Here is a 23,464-nt window from a genome sequence, read left to right as displayed (position 1 = left end):
AAGAAACATGTCAAATAAAGATTTTGGTAAAGCAAACCCTAACTACCTATCAAGGTCCTTTGTCTGAATTATAGACGAGCAAAAGGTCTCAGGCAGGGCCAAAGAAAACTAAAATATCCCCGGTGAAGCTTAAAGTGGGGAGGTATTTTTATTGCACACCCCAGAGGAGGGCCATTAGGATTGAAACAGTCGGGAAAGAGCAGGCTCTCGTCTTCCGCCAGCTGCGCAGAAACCCCAACACCCTCCACAGAGTTTCTGTCTTCTCCTGAACTGGGCTGGGCTGCACCCTCCAGGACGCCTCTAGAAGGGTTTAGTAAGAACTCTGTGCACACACCGTGCCTGCTCACCTGCGGACAGCAGTAGGGCTGAGAAGAGTTCCAGGCTACAGTCAGCCGTCAATTCAGGTGAATGACTGAATGACAAATGAAGGTTCTTTAAAAAATACTACCAAAACAATATTCATGTTAAGAAGCAAGCCTCCGGCCATAGAATATTAAATAAATAATAGATACCACGTTGTTGGCAATTGAAAATCGAATTCCAGTTCTCAGTACTTGGGGTCAGTGGGCTTCTGTGCACCAACCCAGCGCCTGGCTCGATGGGCAGCTGCGCGCTGGCGCTAAGCAGTGGTTTGCACTGAATGCTCATGCTTCTCTTCCTGTGTCAGGGACGTCCTCCCCCCCTTCTCTGCTCCATCCTCTCCCTCTGCCTCTTCCTGTCTCTCTCCATCCTCTTCCTTCTTCTGTCCACTGCTGACAGCACACCTAATCCAAAGGAACTGTTGAACAATGAAACAGATAGGAATTCAGCATTTTCTATATGGTCTCTTGAGTTCTAATGTTAAAGGAAAGATCAAAAAAAGTTCTAATCCAATTATTATTTCCCAAGGCTTTCCCACATATCTAAAAAAAAAAGAAAAAAAAAGGCACAGTTTTGAAGAAAAGCAAACAGAACTATTACCAGCCTCACATCTGTGGCCAATATAACCTTTTCTCCCTCCTCTCTCTCTCCCTGTCTTTCTTTTATTAATCAATTGGTATGTCTCCCACAGACCTATATGTATAAGAATTTGGTTGAATCCTCTTGTGCCTAAACAACTTTAGCTTAAATATAAAGCCAGAATAACCTTCAAGACAAGAATACATTCTTGGACTAAACTTAAAACTTTACTGATTTAGAATTTGAGAAGATTCAATAGTAATTTGTGCAAAAAAAAAAAAAATTATTTAAATATATTCCTGAGCTCTTTTAGGTCAAGTTGGGGCATTTGTTTTTAATTTCACCAGTGCTCTAAACATGTACCATTCTTATCTAGTCATTGAACATGAGCCTCGTAACTGCTGGTGGGAGTGTAAACTTGTACAGACACTGTGGAAAACAGTATAGAAATTCTTCAAAAAAATTTAAACTAGAACGACTGTATGATCCAGCAGTCCTACTTCTCAGTGTATAATGCATATTCAAAGGGATTAAAATCAGGATCTCGAAGGGATGTCTGCACCCCGTGGTCACTGCAGTACTGTTCACAGTAGCCAAGATGTGGGAACAACCTAAGTGTTCCTTGACAGAAAGGAAACTGGTACATAATATAGCAGAACATTGTTCAGCCTTAAAAAGAAGGGTATCCTGCTACATGCTACAGTGTGGATGAACTTTGAGGACATGCTGCTGCTAAGTCACTTCAGAGGACCCCATAGACGGCAGCCCACCAGGCTCCCTCGTCCCTGGGATTCTCCAGGCAAGAACACTGGAGTGGGTTGCCATTTCCTTCTCCAAATTTATTTCCATAAGCAACCGCTTTTCCCAAAACTTGAGTCTTTGAGTCGGGAGTCAGCGTTTGTCCCAAGATATATATCACATCCTTCCAAGTAAGATCATAAAGCAAAGTAAAACCTTTAAAAGCTCTAATATATTTTTCTGGGTCCTCTAAATAGTCTCTGAGATCCGCCTTGATTCTTTGTATTTCTTGATAAGAAAAAGGCTTGTTATCAATAACCTCAGATACGCAGATGACACCACCCTTATGGCAGAAACTGAAGAAGAACTAAAAAGTCTCTTGATGAAAGTGAAAGAGGAGAGTGAAAATGTTGGCTTAAAGCTCAACATTCAGAAAACTAAGATCATGGCTTCTTGTCCCATCACTACACGGGAAATAGATGGGGAAACAGGGGAAACGGTGTCAGACTATATTTTGTGGGGCTCCAAAATCACTGCAGATGGTGATTGCAGCCATGAAATTACAAGACGCTTACTCCTTGGAAGGAAAGTTATGACCAACCTAGATAGCATATTCAAAAGCAGAGACATTACTTTGCCAACAAATGTTGTCTAGCCAAGGCTATGGTTTTTCCAGTGTTCATGTATGGATGTGAGAATTGGACTGTGAAGAAGGCTGAGCACCGAAGAATTGATGCTTTGAACTGTGGTGTTGGAGAAGACTCTTGAGAGTCCCTTGGACTGCAAGGAGATCCAACCAGTCCATCCTAAAGGAGATCAGTCCTGGGTGTTCTTTGGAAGGACTGATGCTAAAGCTGAAACTCCAATACTTTGGCCACCTCATGTGAAGAGTTGACTCATTGGGAAAGACTCTGATGCTGGGAGGGATTGGGGGCAGGAGGAGAAGGGGACGACAGAGGATGAGATGGCTGGATGGCATCACTGACTCGATGGACATGAGTTTGAGTGAACTCCGGGAGTTGGTGATGGACAGTGAGGCCTGGCGTGCTGCAATTCATGGGGTCGCAAAGAGTCAGACACAACTGAGAGAGTGAACTGAACTGAACTGCACTCTCATAGGCTGATTATTTCTCCCCGTGGGTGCTTCATGAAGAGGTAACAGGTTGTGTGGCTGTTCCTCAGTCTCTCTGGCTGTTCTGCGCCTATATCCCAGGGATAGATTGGAGAAACCTGCTATTGTTTATCTCTTTTTGTCTCCTGTCCTCCATCTCATCTAGCAAAGTAGGAGGACAGGAGGGAGCTGAAGGAGCCACACTCAAATCTATACCCTTAGGACATAAGTCTGGCATATTTCGCAGAGAGAAAAAGGGCAACACATATGCTACTTCTACCCATTTCCCTGGTTCTTTACAGAACCGGTCTAATTGTAAAATAGTATTATACTTAAGAGACCCTCCAAATGGCCACCATTCGCCATCCTCCAGTGGATACTTCGGCCATGCAGTATCACATAGGAAGACCAGGTATGTCTTCTTTAAGCCCTGGGGATCAGATCTATCCCAGTTTTTCAGGATACAGTTCAAAGGAGTGAGGCTGGAATTGTTAGCTGCCATCTTGTCCTGAAGAATCCCAGACGAGCTCCCAAGATGAAAGGTTGTTGCTGAACCACGCAAAGATGCCAGGATTCTTGGCCTCCGGAAGAGAAGAACTCAATCCGGGGCCAGGGACAAGGCTTGATCACTCAGAGATTTTGTGTAATAAAGTTTTATTAAAGTATAAAGGAGATAGAGAAAGCTTCTGACACAGACATCAGAAGGGGGTAGAAAGAGTATAGTTTGAGGACATAGTAGAGGGAAATAAGCCAGTCATTAGAAGACAAACACTGCATGATTTTACTACCGACTTGCTGTATCTAAAGTAGTCGGACTCATTGAAGCAGAAAGTAGAGAGGTGCTTGCCAGGGTTGAGGGGTGGGGAACGTAGGTTTTGGTTCTGTAAAAGGAAGAAACTCTAGAGTCCACTGCGTAACACTGTGGCTATAGTTAACAATATTGGCATGTACAATGGAAAATTCATTAAGAGGACAGATCTCATGTTATGTGCTTTTTGCTACAATAAAACAAACACACAGAAAGAGATCTGCACCATTTCTAATGGACCATATGTTCTGCTAGCTACTGAGTCAGGCGTGACTTAGCCACTGAATGACAACAACGGTCTTTATATAACCTTATACTGTTGCAGGCAGTAAAACTGAAGTTCTTCTAAATTTACTCTATAAAGCCTACTGATTTGGTAATTCAAATAGGTTTCCCCCTGTTATTCACAATTATTTTCATTATTCTTCGGGGGCATACCTAATGAATGATGCGCTGGTTAACAATGAGGCAATGTGAGCAAGTGGAGAAAAGCGAATGATTGTTATCCAAAGTGGATTCGGGTTTCCCGAGAGCTTCCCAAATCTGTTTTACTATAATCAAACATTTTTCTCCTCCTTTCAAAAAACAAACGTTGAGGGATAATTTGCATGAAGAAGTCTGTATGATCCTGTTCCAGCGCCTATTCTGATGGTTGGGGCGGGGGATGGATCCCAGGATAATTAAGCAGCCCGCCAAATGATGGATTGGATTCTGTTGGTTGCTGCCAACTAGAATCATGAGAGAGCTGTGATAATCACTGGAGTCAAAGCGGGGTTTCACAGCTCAACGTGGTCTCTTTTACCTGTCATGTGTAGGAGGAGGAAAACCTCTCTGAGCAGCACCTCCTGGGTGGTTGGGCTCTCTCTGTGCCTCCCTGGGGCCTGGCCTGCCTGCAGAGCCGGGCAGATGCTTCTTCTGCAGTCTTGGTTCCTCCCTTCTTAGCATCCTCCCCACGGGAGTCTGGCACGCCGCACCCAGCCCTGTGGACCAGCCTGATGGTGCATTCTGCCCTGGGAAGACCTTCCCTCCACCAAAGGAATGGCATATTCATCACGATGCCTGGGTGGCAGCTGGAGAGGGAGTCACAAAGACACGATATAAAACTGCGGGGCAGCGAGCGGGGCTGGGGGGCCAGGAGCAGCGGCTGTTAGAAAGGAAGAGAGCCGGCAAGCTCTGGGGTCAAAACGTGTATCAGTGAAGCATCCAGTTTGATGGGAGCCAACGGGGAGGCCCTGGGGTCCCCAGGCTGCAGAGGCTCTACCCGCCCTGCCTTCCCTCAGCCCTCCCTGGGCTGCAGGCACTCACTGGTCTGTGCTGGGGGGAACTGGTGTGCTCGGCCCTGACCTTCCCCAATCCCTGTCTGAAGTTGCAAAGCCTCGGGAACTCAACAGATCCTCCCCGCAAAGTATTTTTAGTTTTCCCTTGTGGCCTTTTCCCCAGGACAGAAGACCAGACACAGTTCTGTCCTCGCAAGCAATCTAGAGAAAGCTGGAAACTCAGCTTCCTTCTGAGGCAGCCCGGAGCTGCACTGAATTCTGACTCCTCTGGGGTCAGCTCAGACCCCCTGCCATACATCAGGAGGCCCTGCACCATGCCCCATGCCATCTGTAACATCCCCCGCCCATCCCCAACTCTGTGAGGTCATAGGAGCATCTCCAATTACAGACTAGGACACTGAGGTGTGTGGTGGGTGACCAGGGAGGGGGTCAGGGGGGCTGCTGAGGCCAGAGGCCTCCACTTCCTGGCTCGATCAGGTGGTGAACGTGCCCTTTAAGCAGGCGTGGACCCCCAGGCGGTGAGAACTGGGGCAGGATCGGTTTAGAATCAGGCTGTCAGAGCCACAGAGTGAGCCTTCTTTCTTATAAATGAAGCAGAGTTGAGAAGGCCTCCACGTGGAATAACTTCGGTGACACTGTTCACCCCAAGTGTATCAGTAAGGTCTCTATAAATGACTGACAAGAGTGATTAAATGCCTATTTAACTCATTCGGATTTCCCAGGTGGCGCTAGTGGTAAAAGAACCTGCTTGTCAATGCAGGAGGCAAGAAAGGCAGGTTCAATCCCTGGGTTGGGAAGATCCCTGGAGCAGGGAATGGCAACCCACCCCAGTATTCTTGCCTGGAGAATCCCCATGGACAGAGGAACCTGGTGGGCTACAGTCCATGGGGTCACAAAGATTCGGACATGACCTAAGTGACTTAACACACACATACAAATCACTGGTAAAACATGAATCTTTTACTTTCTAAAAATATGATGTAATGCTTTAAACATATTCTAAATACCCTTAAGATTACAGTCTGAAAACTGGCAGGCTATAACATAATTACCCATCTTTTTCACATGTTCTTTCTTTTTGTAGGACTACTACATTCATTATGAATATATATATATTGGCAGTATAAGGCAATATATATATTGCCTTCTCCATATATATAAATGGATATATGGAGATAACAGTTCAGTTCAGTCTCTCGGTCGTGTCTGACTCTTTGCGATCCCATGGACTGCAGCACGCCAGGCCTCCCTGTCCAACACCAACTCCTGGAGTTTACTGAAACTCATGTCCATTGAGTCGGTGATGCCATCCAACCCTCTCATTCTCTGTCGTCCCCTTCTCCTCCAGGGTGCTGGAGACACCTTTAAGGGCAGGTGGTGCCTCCCTTAGATGGATGGCAGAGATCAGCCATCAGGATGGAGGAGGGATTTGTAGACAGTGCTAACAATCAGGACGGTTCCTCCACTGTTTCTTCTAGGTTAATAGCCTTTTCTTCTGTGATCCCTTGTCCTACCGCCTGTGGTCTTGCAGACACAGCTCTTCCATCTATGTTTTCTAAATATCATTTTGTTTCACTGATGGCCTTGCTGGATTTTAGACTTGATCAATAATTTCAATTTAATATTAACACAAGCATGCCTTTACCGCTCTGTTAAAAGGAAATGGCAACCCACTCCAGTACTCCTGCCTGGAAAATCCCATGGACTGAGAAGCCTGGTAGGTCACAGTCCATGGTCCATGGAGTCACAAAGAGTCAGACATGACTGAGCCACTTCACTGAAATCTGTGTCACCCCCTAGATGGACTCACTCCCCTGAGGTCCCCAGTGTTGAAGGCCGAGGGTGAGCTGTAGGGAGGGGCAGTGTGGGCGGGTCGGGAACGTGGGCTCTGCAGCCACCAACCTGCCCTTTGCACCCTGTGTTGCACTGACAAATCACACCTCAGTTACCTCATCTGTAAAATGGGGATAATGACGGCTGCCAACCTCGCTGCTGTGAGGATTAATTAGTGGACTTGTGTAAAATGCTTTTCACATGACCTGACTAATGGTAAACACAAAATGATCATAGTTATATTATTATTAAACAACAGATTTTAAAAAAAAATCAGTAATCCACAGATGGTATCTATTATAGACTCTTTAATTACAAAATTTTGAAACATGTTATTCTAATACATATTAGAAAATGGAAAAATACGGAATTTCATAATAGAATTCCCCTTTTCTGGATTTCAGTTTCAGTACAGCATTTCCCTATAATATGGAAAACAGTAATAACAACTCCTTCACGACCTCTGCCCTTTTAAGTCACATAACTATGGTATAACAAATTATTATATCTGTGTGTTCTCTTCTGATGTCATAAAAGTACAGTTTACAGTGTACGTTCTCTTTATAAGTTATGAATATTATTGGAAGTAAAAGTCGCTCAGTCGTGTCCAACTCTGCGCCCCCATGGACCATACAGTCCATGGAATTTTCCAGGCCAGAATCCTGGAGTGGGCAGCCTTTCCCTTCTTCAGGGGATCTTCCCAACCCAGGGATCGAACCTAGGTCTCCTGCATTGCAGGTGGATTCTTTACCAGCTGAACCACAAGAGAAGCCCAAGAATACTGGAGTGGGTAGCCTATCCCTTCTCCAAGGTATTTTCCCGACCCAGGAATGGAACCAGGGTCTCCTGCATTGCAGGAGGATTCTTCGCCAACTGAGCAATAAGGGAAGCTCTGAATATTACTAATGACTTCCATTTATGGGACGTTCTCCCAAGTGTGAGGCCCCAAAGAACAAGATCAGAAACATATATTTTTGCCATTTTATTTTCTAATTTTGGTAAGTATTGTTATCCCCACTTGCAAATGAGGAGGTAGATTTCCCTGGTGGCTCAGACAGTAAAGCGTCTGTCTGCAATGCAGGAGACCTGAGTTCAATCCCTGGGTTGGGAAGATCCCCTGGAGAAAGAAATGGCAACCCACTCCAGTATTCTTGCCTGGGAAATCCCATGGATGGAGAAGCCTGGTGGGCTACAGTCCATGGTGTCACAAAGAGTCGGACACGACTGAGTGACTTCCCTTCACTTCACTTCAAGATGATAAGAAAGATGGAATGACTTAGTGATGGTCACACAGCTAGTATTTGAGTTGGATTTAGAAAATCAGGCCTGCGAACATTTTTTCTGAAAATCACTCTGCCATATTTCCTTCCTATACCATAAAATGACAAATATGATATCAGGTAGCCAGGGAAGTGCTACTTGGAAAAGGGGGAGTGGGAAAAGAGAGATGTCAATTTTAATACATATATTTTATGCATTATATATTTCCTGGATATCATCTATCACAACATTTCTATTTTTTTCTTACACTTGTATTGATATATTTGACAAAATTCTTATTTTCTACTGCAGGTAGCTTTATATACTATTTCAATGGGACTTTGTTTATATAGCTTTCTTTTTCTTTTTAGTTCAATATTGGTCTTTAGAGGATTTTTTTAAGGCATAGCAAGCCTGGATGGTTAGGTTGAACACAGCCAAGAGAATGGGAAATAGAAGCGATAACAAAATAATTAAGCTTAACTTGTAGCGAAGCATTATTGATTTGTATTTGCAGTGTTCAAGGTTGCAGCCACAGGTTTTTTTGCCCCCTGGAAGTGCAAATAAAAAGGTCAATATAGAACATGAATGCACAAATGAATGTAGTTTTAGGACGGCCGATCCTAGTTTAAAGTGAAATAATTCAGGCTATTACAATCTGGACATGTAACCCCCATGAGGTCAATTAAAAAGAAGTGTGTGAGTGATGTTTCTGGGCAAACCTGTGTTAGGGAAGGCTGGGAGGCCATAACAAGGCAGATTTGTGCTTGCCGTTGACTTCTCTTGCTGGTGGACGAACACGGCAGTCTGTTTATTAAAAGCCCCAAGTTCAAGCGGCAGCCTCCCACGATACCAGCCTGCAGAGGAGGAAGACGGACAGATCACCACGGCCTTGACTCACAGTGGCCTTTGTGGGCACGGTGGCCCCCGGCCCCAGAGGCTAGTGTGAGTTACAGGTGATGCTGGGTGGTTGGCTCTCTCCCCAGGAAGAAGGGAGGCCCACCAGCTTCCAGCCCCCTGTGAGGTCTCCAGGAGCAAGCTGGGAATTGTTCTCAGACGCGCTGACATCTCAGTGTCCAGGACATGCCTGCTTTTATTTGGTGAACAGAGGCCTGCAAAAATGTCCTTTCCAGAATGGTATCTGCTATTGGAAAGAAGCTCCGCTGTTGGGCACACTAGTTATTAAGGGTATCTCTAGGTGCCAAGAGGCTTCCCTGGTGGCTCAGACAGTAAGGAATCTGCCTCCAAAGCCGGAGACCTGAGTTCGATCCCTGGGTGGGGAAGATCCCCTGGAGGAGGGCATGGCAACTCACTCAGTACTTTTGCCTAGAGAATCCCATGGACAGAGGAGCCTGGCGGACTACAGTCCATGGGGTCACAGAGAGTCAGACATGACTGAGTGACCAACACTTGCCTCCTTGTAGGCTCCAATGCTATATACGTTCCAGGGTGACGGAACACGCAGGAAGAGAGTCGTGCATAGAGCCTGTCTCCTGCTCAGACACGAGCCTGCTGAATGCTTTTGTTCCTCAGCCCTTGAGGCCTTTACATCCTTGCTGGCCTGGCTGCCTCCTTCCCCAGGCGGGCTTTACTGTCGGGGTGTCATCCTCACCCACCTCCTCCCAGCTGGAGCGCATCAGACGCCTGGGCTTCCACAGCCTTTGCACCACGCTGGTTCGTGTCTGGAAACACGTCTGACCCCCAACTCCGTTATCTGCTCCCCCTACTCTTCCTTCAGGCCTCAGACTCCCACGTCACATTTTCAGGGAGTCTTTCCTGACCTCCCTGCTCCCTCCTCCTGAGATCAGCTCCAGTCCCTACAGGGCTCTCCTGCAGCCTGGGGTCTGACTGTGCTGCCTGCAACAGCAGAGGCGTCCGCCTTCGTCCCCGGAAGCTGGTCGTGTGAAACCGGTGTTGGCAGGACCACATTTTCCGCAGGGAGAGTCTGGGCCCTGCCCCTCCCCTGGCTTCTGGCATGGCTGGCAACGCTTGGCACCCCTTGGCTGAGAGAAGCATCGCTCCCTTCTCTTTATCCGGCATCTCAGAGCGTTCTCCCTGCATCTCGCAGCATCTTCCCTCCATGCAAATCTGCCTCTGTATCTCTCCCTTCTTATGAGGAGACCAGTCTCCCTGGATTAGGGTTTGGTAGGATTGGATGGGAATGACCTCCTCTTAACCTGACTCCATCTGCAAAGGCCCCAGTTCCAAATAAGAGCACGCTTAGGGGTCCTGGGAGATAGAACCTCTCCATGTCTGCAGGTAGGGTCACAGTTTGACCCAGAGCCCAGAGCAACCCGGCACAGTCTGCCAGGGCATGCTGCTCGTGTGTGGTCGCTCTGTGGTCCACATCCGTCCCCTGGAGCGGACCGGACCTCTGTTAGTTCACCTCCGGCTCCGTCTGGCTCCACAGGAAGCGACTGGCACGCAGTGAATGCTCCAGGATTTTTATGAGGGCATCTCTCTTCTGCCTCTCAGCTCACGCTCGCTGTGCTCCAGTCTCCCCCCAGGGCGGAGGTCAGCAGCAGGCTCCTCTGTGGAGGGGAGGGGGCCAGACCTTTACACAGAGGCAACGGCAGGAGCGGGTTTCCTGCAGCGGTCCCTGCAGGTGGAGCCTGCGACGGCATTCTGGCCAGTTTGACCAAAATGTTGCTGTTAGACCTGATTTGTCTCAGTGTCGTGGCAAAATGGCTTAGAAGAAACTGGAATTCTGACTTTGGAAATTGCTTATGCTTCTATTTTGCCTTTGTGATATTTTTGTTTATTACAGTGGGAAATTGTGAGGAAAATTGCTGTTTTTCTTCATTTTGGATAGTTAAGACATCTATTCTCATTTACAGCTAGACTCATTTGAAGTAAAGAAGTCTGTGAACTGGGAATACAGAGCATATTAAAATAACGTCACGAATGCCAAATCCTTTCTAACTGAAGGATTGGGTAAAAATCACATCCTTCGACTGTCTCAGAAACTGCATTTGCAGATTTGAGGGCCCTTCCCTAAAACCAGGTGTCTGCTCACCTCCCTTATGTGAGTGGCCTGCTTTTAGATGGCTCGCTCAGAGTGACTTTTCATAATTTCATTTGCTGTACATATAGCTTGCTATTATCATGTTTGCACATTCTGATCGTCTGACAAATTCTAGCAGAAAGATGCATTCTGATATGTTTGAGTACCAAGATGCTTTGTTTATATTTTGACTTTATTCCCTGACTAGAAACACCACCCACTGTTAGGTTTAAAAAAAAAAAAACCCAACAAAAAACACTTTTGGCCATATGTATTGACAATAAAAATCTTTTGTCATCTATAGATATTTAACACTTTAAATTGCCACTATATTTCCACTATTTCACTTCTAACTCAAGTTGAGAACTCTAAAACTTGTTACATATAAACAGTATATGTAAACTTGTTATATACACGTGTGTGTGTGTGTATGTGTGTGTGTGTGTGTGTGTGTATGGCAGATTTTTGTTTCTTTAGGGAGATATCTAGTAAGCCAAGGTCTCTGCCAGTTGACTGCATTATACTTGCCTTTTCATATAAAAGGTAGAGGGCATACCTGGGTCATTTTTCCCATGAGTAGGTCTCAGTAAATGCACTTGGATCTGCAATATGTGGTTTTCATTTTGTGGTTCCCGCTATGTTAAACACAGTGAGCTGGGATGGAATCATAACCTACGATGTAGCTTTTACGTTAGGTTTTAGTGCTCGGGGCACCTGGAGTTCCCTTGATTCAATTTGGTGTCTATTACAGGAACTGTTTGTTCTGAATTTAGGAACAGAATTCACTCTGAGAAATAACAATGTTTCACGTTTCAAAGTACACAAGCTTAGTGGTAATCCTGTTTAATGTGAATGCTGTAGCCACACAATAATTGCATACACTTCTAATGTGCAGTAGCTCTAACAAAAGACAACAACTTGACTTTTAATATTCATGAAGTCTGTTAAAGAGTTCTGATCTGCATGTATGTGGGATGACTTCAACTGATGTCTCTAACTGGGTGAGTCAACATGGCTCTTTAGAAAACAGAGGTGAGAAGCTTAACAAGGTTTAATCAAGATGATGATAGGTTAGATCAGAGATTACTAAACATTGTGGTTTAATCAAGATGATGATAGGTTAGATCAGAGATTACTAAACATTGTGAGGAGAAAGGGGGTCATGACAGATGAGGGGATTAAGGGAGTTAATATAAATCATCACAGAATATAAAATGCCATGGCTTCTAGTGTTTTCTAAATATGAGTTAAAATGATAAATTATAGCATCATTTTAATAATCCAAAAGTGTAATATTTAGCACATTTTCCAAGAAAAACTATAAGCTAATAATTTGACTTTTATTTTTAATTTTTGTGAAAAGCTTTATGGAATTATCTAACAACTACATGTAAAGAATAACTTATATGTTTCTTTAATTTTATTTTCAGTTAATATCATATATTGATGAAAAGCCATGGCCTTGGGCGTCATACTAAACCCCGTGTAAAATAAGGAAATGGATTTGGCTGAGAGGAAATAATAACAGTGAAGTTTGCTTCTTTTCCAAAGTGAAAACGCCTTTTGACCAAATCTAATTCAGTTACTATTTTTTCAAGAAACCAACTTTATACATACATAATTCACATACCATACAATACACCCATTTAAAGTATACAGTTCAATGGGCTTTAGCATAGGTTCATAAATGGGCAGTCATAATCACAGTTAATCTTAGCACATTTTCATCACTGCAAAGGGAAACCCCGTCCTGTAGTTATTACCCCTCTGTCCTAATATCTCAGACTATCCCGCTCAGCCCCAAGTAGCCACTAAGTTCCTTTCTCTGTCTATAGGTTTGTCTGCCCCAGACATTTTGTATAAATGGAGTCATAAAACTTGTGGCCTCTGACTGGCTTCTTTTACTTAGCACAGTGTTTTTCAAGGTTACCTCTATTAGTTGTTTGTATCAGTACACCTCTTTCCACTGCTGAATAACATTCCTTCATATGGATAAAGGACAGTTTGTTTCACCATTCATCCTCTGACAGATATTTGAGTGGTTTCCATCGTTTAGCTGTCGTAAACAGTTCTTCTATGAATGTTTGTGTACAGTTTCTTGTCTGCACAACTGTTACACGTTCCTTAACATGTGTACCTAGGAGAAAAACTGCTGGCTGATACGGCAACTTTCTGTTTAAACAAGTGAGGCACTGCAGGGCTGGGTCCCCAGGGGCTGTGCCATTTTCCGTCCCCCGCAGCAGTGCGCAAGGACTCCTCTGCAGCCTCCCCAGGGAGCGTGAGACACCGTCTCACTCTGGGTTCGATCTGCAGTTCTCTGATAATACAATGGCAAGCATCTTTTTTTTTAAAATGAGCTTATTGACTATTCATTTGTATACATTTTTGGAGAAGTATCTATTCAGCTTCTTTGCGCAATTATTAATTGTTACTAATTCAACTTATTTTTAACTTTGATGATTTTCAGTCTTGCCCATACTTTAGATCCTAATAGCAAGACTTTTCCAATCAAAAAAAAAAAAAAAAAAAAGGCAAACTGCCCTTCGTGTTACCTTCCCTCCTGTGCTCTGCTTTCTCTTGCTGCCTTCACGCACACCCTCCTGTTCACAGCCTCCGGTCTCAGCCCATGCATCACCTCCGCAGGGAAGCTTGCCCTGATTGCACTAGACGAGGGTGGGTGGTCCCGTCCTCTGTTCCGAGGGAAGCGTGTGCTTGTGTTTAAAGGACTGGAGCTGTCATGGAATCATCACCGCAGTCAGATCTGTCTCCAGCTGCTCGGCCTGCACTTCGTTCTTGACCCCTAATACAGCTGAGGGACTTGCCCAGGAACTCACATCTGTCAATGAGTGATCCAGGATTCAAGCCCTGATATCTCATCCCAGAGCCCAGCCTCTTCGTCTACACTGGTTCATCTCGCTCCCTTTGGCAGTCTGTAATTCTTGAGTGAGTGAAAGTCACTCAGTCCTGTCCGACTCTTTGCCACCCCATGGATGGTAGCCTGTCAGGCTTCTCTGTCCATGGGATTCTCCAGGCCAGAATACTGGAGAGGGCTGCCATTTCCTTCTCCAGGGGATTTTCCCAATCCAGGGATTGAACCCAGGTCTCCTGCATTGCAGGTGGATTCTTTACCCTCTGAGACATCAGGGAAGCAAATAATGAAGACAAGTTCTAAACAGAATTGGCATTCTTTTGAAAGCCTAGCAAGATTTAGAGTTCCATTCAACACTACCTTTCCCAATGGTAACAAGAGGCTGCTTGGCATTCCTAGTAACAGATGCTGCCGTGCACAGAGCAGAGGTTTCTGCCGTACTAACAGTGATCAGTGTAATGTAACCCGGGCGCTGGACACTCGGGAGGGTGGGCACCAGGGGTCTGCCCCCAGTGGGTACCCCTGAGCCCTGTCATAGAACAGGGGCCGGTCACGATGCCCCTCCAGACTGCAGAGGCCCCTCTACCCTTCACTGTCTTTGCTCAGCTCACCCTTGTTCATCCTTCAGAATACTGATCAGACATCACCACCTCTGGAGGCCAACCCTCCAAATTCAGACCACATGCCCTGTGGAGTGTGGAGGAAAACTGGAATCTTCTTTAATCCACACAAGTCCACATAACATAATTTAACTCTTGCTCAGTCTACTCTCACCGTTAACTCCTTGGGACCAGATGCTACAAAGGGGGAGTAAACTCTGGATTTGTAGTATGTCTCACACGCATGTTAGTTGAATGAGTAATAGACTCTATATCTCAGTCATGGCATGGCTGTGTGTATGTGGCATAGCATGGCATAGCTAATGTCTGTAATTGCACTCAAGTAGATATTTTCAGTTTAGCTGTATAGAATTAGTAAACCAGTATAAAGTGTTTCATAAAAAAAACACCAGGATCTTTGGATTTTGAATAATATGCTAGCTGCTAATGTAGTACAGTTCCTAATTTGTCTCCAAGGTGGTGGCAAAATTTCATACATTGTAACCAGGAAGGTGACAGCCAAGATTTCCTTCTCATGCTCATGGGAGGAAAAAGTGAGGTCATTTATGCTCCCTGGTCCCAAGAGTTTGGTAAATGACATTGGCTTGGTGACTCAAGGCCGTCCCCAAACTCTGCCTTCACGTTCATTAAATTTTTTTTATTCCTTCTTCATTCAAGTATGTATAGTTGCCAAGGATAAAGAAGCACTTGATATATAGAAATGTACTTTATAGTCGCTTTTCTGGGGTGTCCTTATTCTGAGCTGTCAAAGGTTCTTTCTGAGTTCATGCTGAGGGAGAAGGAACACGGCAAGCCAGGCACACGGTTAGTTCTTTAAGCTGCGCTGCGTAAAACCCACTGAGGCGGGAAGCCTTGCAGGGCGGGAGGGCATGTGAACCGGATGGCAGTCTGCTTCTTTTCTTCATCCTGGGAAGACGCTTAACACCTTCCTTTGCTTTATCTGTTGTTCCACATTTGTACTTGAAGGCTATCATGTTACTATTGTTAAAACCCGTGGGCTAGAATTTTGAGACTCCCTCTAAAGAACTCTTCACCATCAGGGCATTCACTTTAGTGAGATCCCCTAGTGCTTCTCTGTAACATTCGCATCTATTGCTGCAAATTCCATGTACATATCCCTGAAATAAAGGTGCACAGTACCTGTACGGTTTTCAAGCTATATATGATGAAAATACAGTGTTCTGGTGTTGTCTGCAGAGAAGATAAATCTTGTTTTCTCTCTTTACATCTCTCTCTGTCCACCCCCACAATTTCTGTTTGCCAAGAGATTGGTCATTCGGATGTCTTGAGTTTGGAATTAAAGCTCTTCTTTCTTCTGCCTAAATGCTTCTTTTGCTCTGGAAAATAGAGGAGGAAGGCTCCTTCTGCAGATGCAGACATACTAAATTAATATCCTGAAGCCATAACCCAGTTACAGGACAAAGGGCCATCCGAGTTGAAGCAGCCTCTTCATGAAAGGCCAGAACAGCAGCTCCAAGAATCAGCCTATATCTGAAACATCAAGAAGATCTCCTTCAAACAGGCACATGCTATCCTAGCTTTTTATTCTCTGACAGTCAAATAATTAATTGCAATGAATTTGTAAGATTATTAAAAGCTTTGAATTGGGTGGAGAGAAATAAGGAACATAAATCTTGCTTTTCATTTTTTTTTTTGTTTATTGTAAGTGGCTGTCGGGGCTGTTTTTAATTTATTTAATATTCTTATTAATAACAAGTCTAATTAAGAAATCCATTAGAAGTCTGTGAAGTTAATTTAACAGGGGGAAATCCTAATGGAGTGTTATTGGAATTGTCTTTATTAAAAGAATGTCACAGGCTTTCATGGGTCCTTAATCAGAATCTCCTGTCATCTGAATTAGACAGTGTAGTCAAACTTGTATATTTTTAGATTTTTATTATTCGAGCTTATCTCAAAGCATTTTTGGCATATGTTGTATATGTCACCGAGTAGGTACATCTCCCAGACAGTGGCTGCTATGATGTCAGGAGTTTGGAAATTGGATTACTTTAATTTATATAAAACATTCTGAGTGTAGCAGATTAAATGATGTTTACCCCTAATGAATTCAGCGTCTTAAAATTCAGTGACCGACAGTCACTGTAGAAGTCACACAAGAGCTTTCAATCAAGCATGCATTACAAAAGCAAATCATTCCCTTCTCTAGAAAGGTCTGTATTTTCTGCCTCCAGCTCAGCATATACATACAGGTATAAAATATTTGTTTTAGGAAATCGAGGATGCAATTTTAGAATACCTGAGGCTATCTTTTGACCATGATAGAGAAATTATAATTTCACATATTATCTATGTAGATGTTACTGAAAAGTGGTTAAGTCAAAACTCAGAGGCAGTTTCTTTGTCCAATTTAACAGTAGTTTGAGATGTTAGGTATTTCTCCCTCTAGCAGAGGCTGAGAAGTTTGGGATATCTTCTCTTTCAAGGGGCTGTAACCTTCTTGTGAGGAACAGGAGTGCTTGTAGAGTGCAGTCCCTGCAACACTTAGGAAAATGTCATTTGTGTCTACCTAAGGTAGAAAGAGCTCCCCGGGTGGTACAGACCCTGCCTGCCAATGCAAGAGGCACAGGAGACACAGGTTCAATCCCTGGGTAGGGAAGATTCCCTGAAGGAGGGCATGGCAACCCACTCCGGTATGGCCAGAGACGCCTGGAGGGCTACAATCCACAGGGACATAAAAAGTCGGCTATGACTTGTGTGAGTAACAACAGCAACAACAATAAGGCAGAAAGAGCACCCCTCCACCAGAACACAGAGTGACTCGGCAGTTTTATTCTGATGGAATTGCCTGCTAAACCACAGCGCTTTTAAAATTTGCTTAGGATTCTTGTTACATCATCTCAGAACCCTTTACATTTGTCGTGGGCTAGCAAAATCTAGCGGCTTTCTGATTTTGTTTTCTTTGTCTTGCTGTATCTTCAGATCAGATCAGTCGCTCACTCGTGTCCGACTCTTTGCAACACCATGAATCGCAGCACGCCAGGCCTCCCTGTCCATCACCAACTCCCGGAGTTCACTGAGACTCACGTCCATCGAATCAGTGATGCCATCCAGCCATCTCATCCTCTGTCGTCCCCTTCTCCTCCTGCCCCCAATCCCTCCCAGCATCAGAGTCTTTTCCAATGAGTCAACTCTTCGCATGAGGTGGCCAAAGTACTGGAGTTTCAGCTTTAGCGTCATTCCTTCCAAAGAAATCCCAGCGCTGATCTCCTTCAGAATGGACTGGTTGGATCTCCTTGCAGTCCAAGGGATTCTCAAGAGTCTTCTCCAACACCACAGTTCAAAAGCATCAATTCTTCGGCGCTCAGCCTTCTTCACAGTCCAACTCTCACATCCATACATGACCACAGAAAAAACCATAGCCTTGACTAGACGAACCCTTTGTTGGCAAAGTAATGTCTCTGCTTTTGAATATGCTATCTAGGTTGGTCATAACTTTCCTTCCAAGGAGTAAGCGTCTTTTAATTTCATGGCTGCAGTCACCATCTGTAGTGATTTTGGAGCCCAGAAAAATAAAGTCTGACACTGTTTCCACTGTTTCCCCATCTATTTGCCATGAAGTGGTGGGACCGGATGCCATGATCTTCGTTTTCTGAATGTTGAGCTTTAAGCCAAGTTTTTCACTCTCCACTTTCACTTTTATCAAGAGGCTTTTTAGTTCCTCTTCACTTTCTGCCATAAGGGTGGTGTCATCTGCATATCGGAGGTTATTGAGATTTCTCCTGGCAATCTTGATTCCAGCTTGTGTTTCTTCCAGTCCAGCGTTTTTCATGATGTACTCTGCATATAAGTTAAATAAGCAGGGTGACAGTATACAGCCTTGACGAACTCCTTTTCCTATTTAGAACCAGTCTGTTGTTCCATGTCCAGTTCTAACTGTTGCTTCCTGACCTGCATACAAATTTCTCAAGAGGCAGATCAGGTGGTCTAGTATTCCCATCTCTTTCAGAATTTTCCACAGTTTCTTGTGATCCACACAGTCAAAGGCTTTGGCATAGTCAATAAGGCAGAAATAGATGTTTTTCTGGAACTCTCTTGCTTTTTCCATGATCCAGCGGATGTTGGCAGTTTGATCTCTGGTTCCTCTGCCTTTTCTAAAACCAGCTTGAACATCAGGAAGTTCACGGTTCACATATTGCTGAAGCCTGGCTTGGAGAATTTTGAGCACTACTTTACTAGCGTGTGAGATGAGTGCAATTGTGCGGTAGTTTGAGCATTCTTTGGCATTGCCTTTCTTTGGGATTGGAATGAAAACTGACCTTTTCCAGTCCTGTGGCCACTGCGGAGTTTTCCAAATTGGCTGGCATATTGAGTGCAGCACTTTCACAGCATCATCTTTCAGGATTTGGAACAGCTCAACTGGAATGCCATCACCTCCACTATGGTATTTTAACTAGAACCATCTTTATATTGTTCTAGTTAAACATTAGGAACTTAAAAAAAAGTCAGCCTCTGTAAATGTATACACCTCAGTAATGTAAAGCGAAACCAGTACATCAGGCTCGTTAAGAATAGCTGCTTTGGAGCTAGAACCTGGTTTGAATCTCAGCTCTGCCAATTAGGATGTGGAAACATTAATACCCACTGCAATTATGAACGTCATTGTCACGCGACTGACAATGTGTCAAGGAACCATTATCAATCAATCAATAGTTCAAATAATGTCAACACAGTTATTCCATTAATGCTATATAAAATATTTTGTGTATTTTATCCTATTCTAGAATATCAATGGATGGTTTTATGGTAGTGATTAAATAAACATGGCTTCTTTCTTCCTGTTTTATAGATGAAGAAATAGGTTTAAGAAAATTAAGTTGAATAGAGTAAAATTTTATTGAGTGTCAGCCCTCTTCACAGAGTACTTAGGAACTGTAGGAATGCAGAGATAAGGCACAGGGAAGAAGTGCACAGCCAAGTAGGAGGCACGATAAACATTCAAATTCCAGTGATGAATTAAAAACAGAATGTACCTGCCAATGCCATAGACATAAGAGACACGGGTTCCACTCCTGAATCAGGAAGATCGTCTGGAGGAGGGCATGGCAACCCACTCCAGTATTCTTGCCTGGAAAATCCCATGGACAGAGAAGCCTGGGGGGCTGTGGTCCATAGTTTTGCAGAGTCGGACATGGCTGAAATGACATAGCACGGCACATAGACCTATACACACTTCGTGCTTGAGTGTAAAATGAATGAATGAATGAACCGAACAATAGGTACTATTTATCCAGTGGTTTTTGACCTGTGTTGACCATTTAGCGATAAAAATATTGCAAGTGCTGTGCTAGCCCTTTCATAAATAGGATCTGTGTAAGGGTTACAACAGTGTTGTGGAACATATATCATCCCCTTCTTACTGGTGAGTGTGCTGAAGCTTACAGAGTTCAAGCTAGTTTGTTCACTCTCTCAGGTGACATCAGGATCTTCAATAAGGTCTGACTCCGACAACGTATTCTTGAAACACACTGTCAAATACAGGCGCTGTGACCGTGATCACCTAATTAGAACCCCAGATGGGTGCTTTGCTAACTCGGTTCCTCGGAAACTAATTTCACTGAGCTCCAGTGGCTTCACCATGAGCAAAATAAAGTCCTGTCTCCCAGAGCTGTGCAGATTAAATGCTTTGCATATGAAAATGTTTCCTAAAATACATTTAAGGGGTACAAGATGTAGGGTTCAAAGGAAAACGGCTCAAGGATTACTGGTTTCTTCAGTCATCTTTTTATGGAGGATAAAAGGAAGTTTCCCAAAGAATGGAAATAGACTATACACAGAAAAAGTAAGTGATGCAATGATTAAATGTCTTAATTGGAACATAAAGTCAGTTAGAGGTTCGAAACGTAGATCATGAGTCAGCTGTGGTAAGGAGACATCTCTTGTTGGGTGCTTAAAATATCAGAACATTTCACAAATAAGTTAGTACCTTGAGCTACTCTCTAAAAGACTGAAGACTCTGCCCCCAGGTGTGTGTTGTGCGTGTGATGCTCAGTGCTTCTGGGGCTGGAGGCCCCCCTCACCGCGATCCTCGGGTACTCTCCTGGAACCCCGGCTGGCTCCACTCCTTCATGTTGCCTGGTTGGTCCCTCAGGGCTTCTGAGCTGGTCATCCTCCTGGAGGATGCCAATCATGTCATCTTCCACACAAGTCTGTGAAAACACTGTTGAGATGGCAAGGTAGAAATCAAGTGTTGTCAGTGCTGGTTCCATCAAAATCCTCAAGTCACCAAGTAAACAAGTCATAGCAATGAAGCTAAAGAATAATCAAATGCTGCCTCTACGTTATAAAACAAACCACATGTGTAAGGGAAATGACATGTTGAAGTTGGTTCCCAATTAGGTTAACTAATTACATACAAAGTGCTCCTATAAAAAGGCTCATTTGGGTGTCTAAAGGGACAGAGGTAAATAATTATATACCAACAGCCTGCGGGAATCTTAGTATGTTGATGTGTTCACATCAGAAGAAAAAAAACATGATTTATGCTGAACACTCTGTCCTGTAACACACAATCCATGGGATAATTTCCTTCCCAGTGATGCTCCGGTCACTAATTGTCAGGTGGGGCCCATGAGGCCCTTCCGAATCACTTTTACTGTTTTCTTGGAACAGAGTCTTGTATCTGTGCTCCAGTCACTTGGACCAGATCCCAGAGGGCGAGACCTGGGATCTGTGATTACCAAATCACTGGTGAAATTTTAGCCATTTCGGTAGTAGTAGCAGCTGCTCAGTCATATCCAACTCTTTGAGACCCCATGGACTGTATAGTGTGCCAAGCTCCTCTGCCCATGGAATTTTCTAGGCAAGAGCTACCGGAGTGGGTAGCCATTCCCTTCTCCAGGGGATCTTCCTGACCCAAGGATTAAACCTGTGTCTCTGACACTGCAGGCGGATTCTTTACAGTCTGAGCCACCAGGAAATTAGCATTCCCGGTTAACTTTTCTTTCCTCTCCTCCTCCTTCCCATCCTCCCTTCCTCCCCTCTTTCCCTCCTCCTTCCCTCCCTTCCAACTAAATGATCAGTATTGTCCTGTCTCCATGGGGGATTGGCTTCAGGATCCCGTGGATTCCAAACCCAAGGGTGCTCCAGTCCATCTTATACAATGTGAAGTACAGTTGGGCCTCGCTGTCTACGGACCAGAGCCTGGGATTGCTCGAATCCACAGATGGGGTTATGAAGGCCAACTGCAGTGGGTTAAGTTTTTCTAGGGACGACTGTTAATATGTCTGTAAAGAAGAGAAATGCATTTTAGGAAGGATATTTCACTCCATTGTTCCCGATCAGGAGGTGAGAGGGCTTGTTAAAACACAGTAATGGTCCTTACCGCAGTTTCTGGTTTAGTGACTGGGTGTGGCCACAAACTTCCAAGTGTTGCTGACATTGCCGGTCCACGGAGCGCACTTTCAAAGCCGGCACTTTATGCTCCCCATTCGGCGTCCTCCCCCGACCCTGCCTCCGCTCTCTCTCTCTGTTGTGCGTGGAATTGCCTCCTGCACCATTTGTCTCAGGCTGTTTTGCTCCTTGGTGCTTCTCAGGCAGCCACAGATGTCTTCATTCCTTCTCCTCCCCATTGTCCAGTAACATCGATTTACATCATCCAGCCATCTGAGAGCTGCTATTCCCTTATGTCACCAAGGATTTGGGAAGACCCTCTTCTGAAGCCACTGCGTTTTTCATGAGTCCTTAATCAGTGTCGTGATCTGATCGTGCCCTTCCTTTACCATAGAGACTCATGCAGCAGAGGAGAGTCTCAGAGTGTTCGCTTTAGGTGGTGAGCTTGTTTTATTTTCCAAAGGAAGACCTTCTAATACTCTCTCAAATTCTTTTTTTATAATTATTTTTAAATTTATTTATTGAAGGATTATTGCTTTACAGAATTGTGTTGTTTTCTGTCAAACCTCAACATGAATCAGCCATAGGTGTACATATATCTCCTCCCTTTTGAACCTCCCTCCCATCTCCCACCCCATCCCACCCCTCTAGGTTGATACAGAGTCCCTGATTGAGTTTCCTGAGCCATAGAGCAAATTCCCGTTGGCTACCTATTTTACATACAGTAATGTAACTTTCCGTGTTACTCTCTCCATACATCTCACCCTCTCCTCCCCTCTCCCCATGTCCATTTGTCTGTTCTCTATGTCTGTTTCTGTGTTGCTTCCCTGTAAATAAATTCTTCAGTACTATTTTTCTAAATTCCATGTATATGTTTTCCAGTTCCAGTTCAGTCGCTCAGTCGTGCCTAACTCTTTGCAATCCCATGAATCGCAGCATGCTAGGCCTCGATGTCCATCACCAACTCCCGGAGTTCACTCAAACTCATGTCCATCGAATTGGTGATGCCATCCAGCCATCTCATCCTCTGTCGTCCCCTTTTCCTCCTGCCCCAAATCCCTCCCAGCTTCAGGGTCTTTTCCAATGAGTCAACTCTTCACATGAGGTGGCCAAAGTACTGGAGTTTCAGCTTTAGCATCAGTCCTTCCCATGAACACCCAGGGCTGATCTCCTTCAGAATGGACTGGTTGGATCTCCTTGCAGTCCAAGGGACTCTCAAGAGTCTTCTCCAACACCATAGTTCAAAAGCATCAATTCTTCAGCACTCAGCTTTCTTCACAGTCCAAGTCTCACATCCATATATGACTACTGGAAAAACCATAGCCTTGACTAGACGGACCTTTGTTGGCAAAGTAATGTTGAATACGACATTTAGCTTTCTCTTTCTGACTCACTTCACTCTGTATAATAGGTTCTAGGCTCATCTCCCTCATTAGAACTGACTCAAATGCATTCGTTTTTAAGACTGAGTAATGTTCCATTGTGTATACGTACCACAGCTTCTTTATCCCTTCATCTGTCGATGGACATCTAGATTGCTTCCATGTTCTAGCTATTGTAAATAGTGCTGCAGTGAACAATGGGATACATGTATCTTTTCCAGTTTTGGTTTCCTCAGGGTATACGCCTAGGAGTGGGATTGCTGGGTCATGTGG

At 44.4% G+C, this 23,464-nt stretch overlaps 1 protein-coding gene and 1 long non-coding RNA gene across 4 annotated transcripts in view; one reads left to right on the top strand and one right to left on the bottom strand.

Annotated features, from left to right (window-relative positions):
• NALF1 (NALCN channel auxiliary factor 1) overlaps positions 1-23,464 on the top strand; it is a 610,092-nt gene that overhangs the window by 284,120 nt on the left and 302,508 nt on the right. The window lies entirely within an intron of this gene.
• On the bottom strand, positions 527-5,211 carry LOC132346798 (uncharacterized). Its single transcript, XR_009496747.1, has 3 exons — positions 4,902-5,211; positions 4,399-4,666; positions 527-778 (listed from the first exon to the last, which is right to left on the bottom strand). It is a non-coding gene; the product is annotated as an uncharacterized lncRNA (long non-coding RNA).

This window comes from Bos taurus, chromosome 12, assembly GCF_002263795.3.
Source record: "Bos taurus isolate L1 Dominette 01449 registration number 42190680 breed Hereford chromosome 12, ARS-UCD2.0, whole genome shotgun sequence".
NCBI classification, from domain to species: Eukaryota; Metazoa; Chordata; class Mammalia; order Artiodactyla; family Bovidae; genus Bos; species Bos taurus.
Note: the sequence above shows the minus strand (reverse complement) of the source record. Positions and strands in the feature narration are given on the sequence as shown.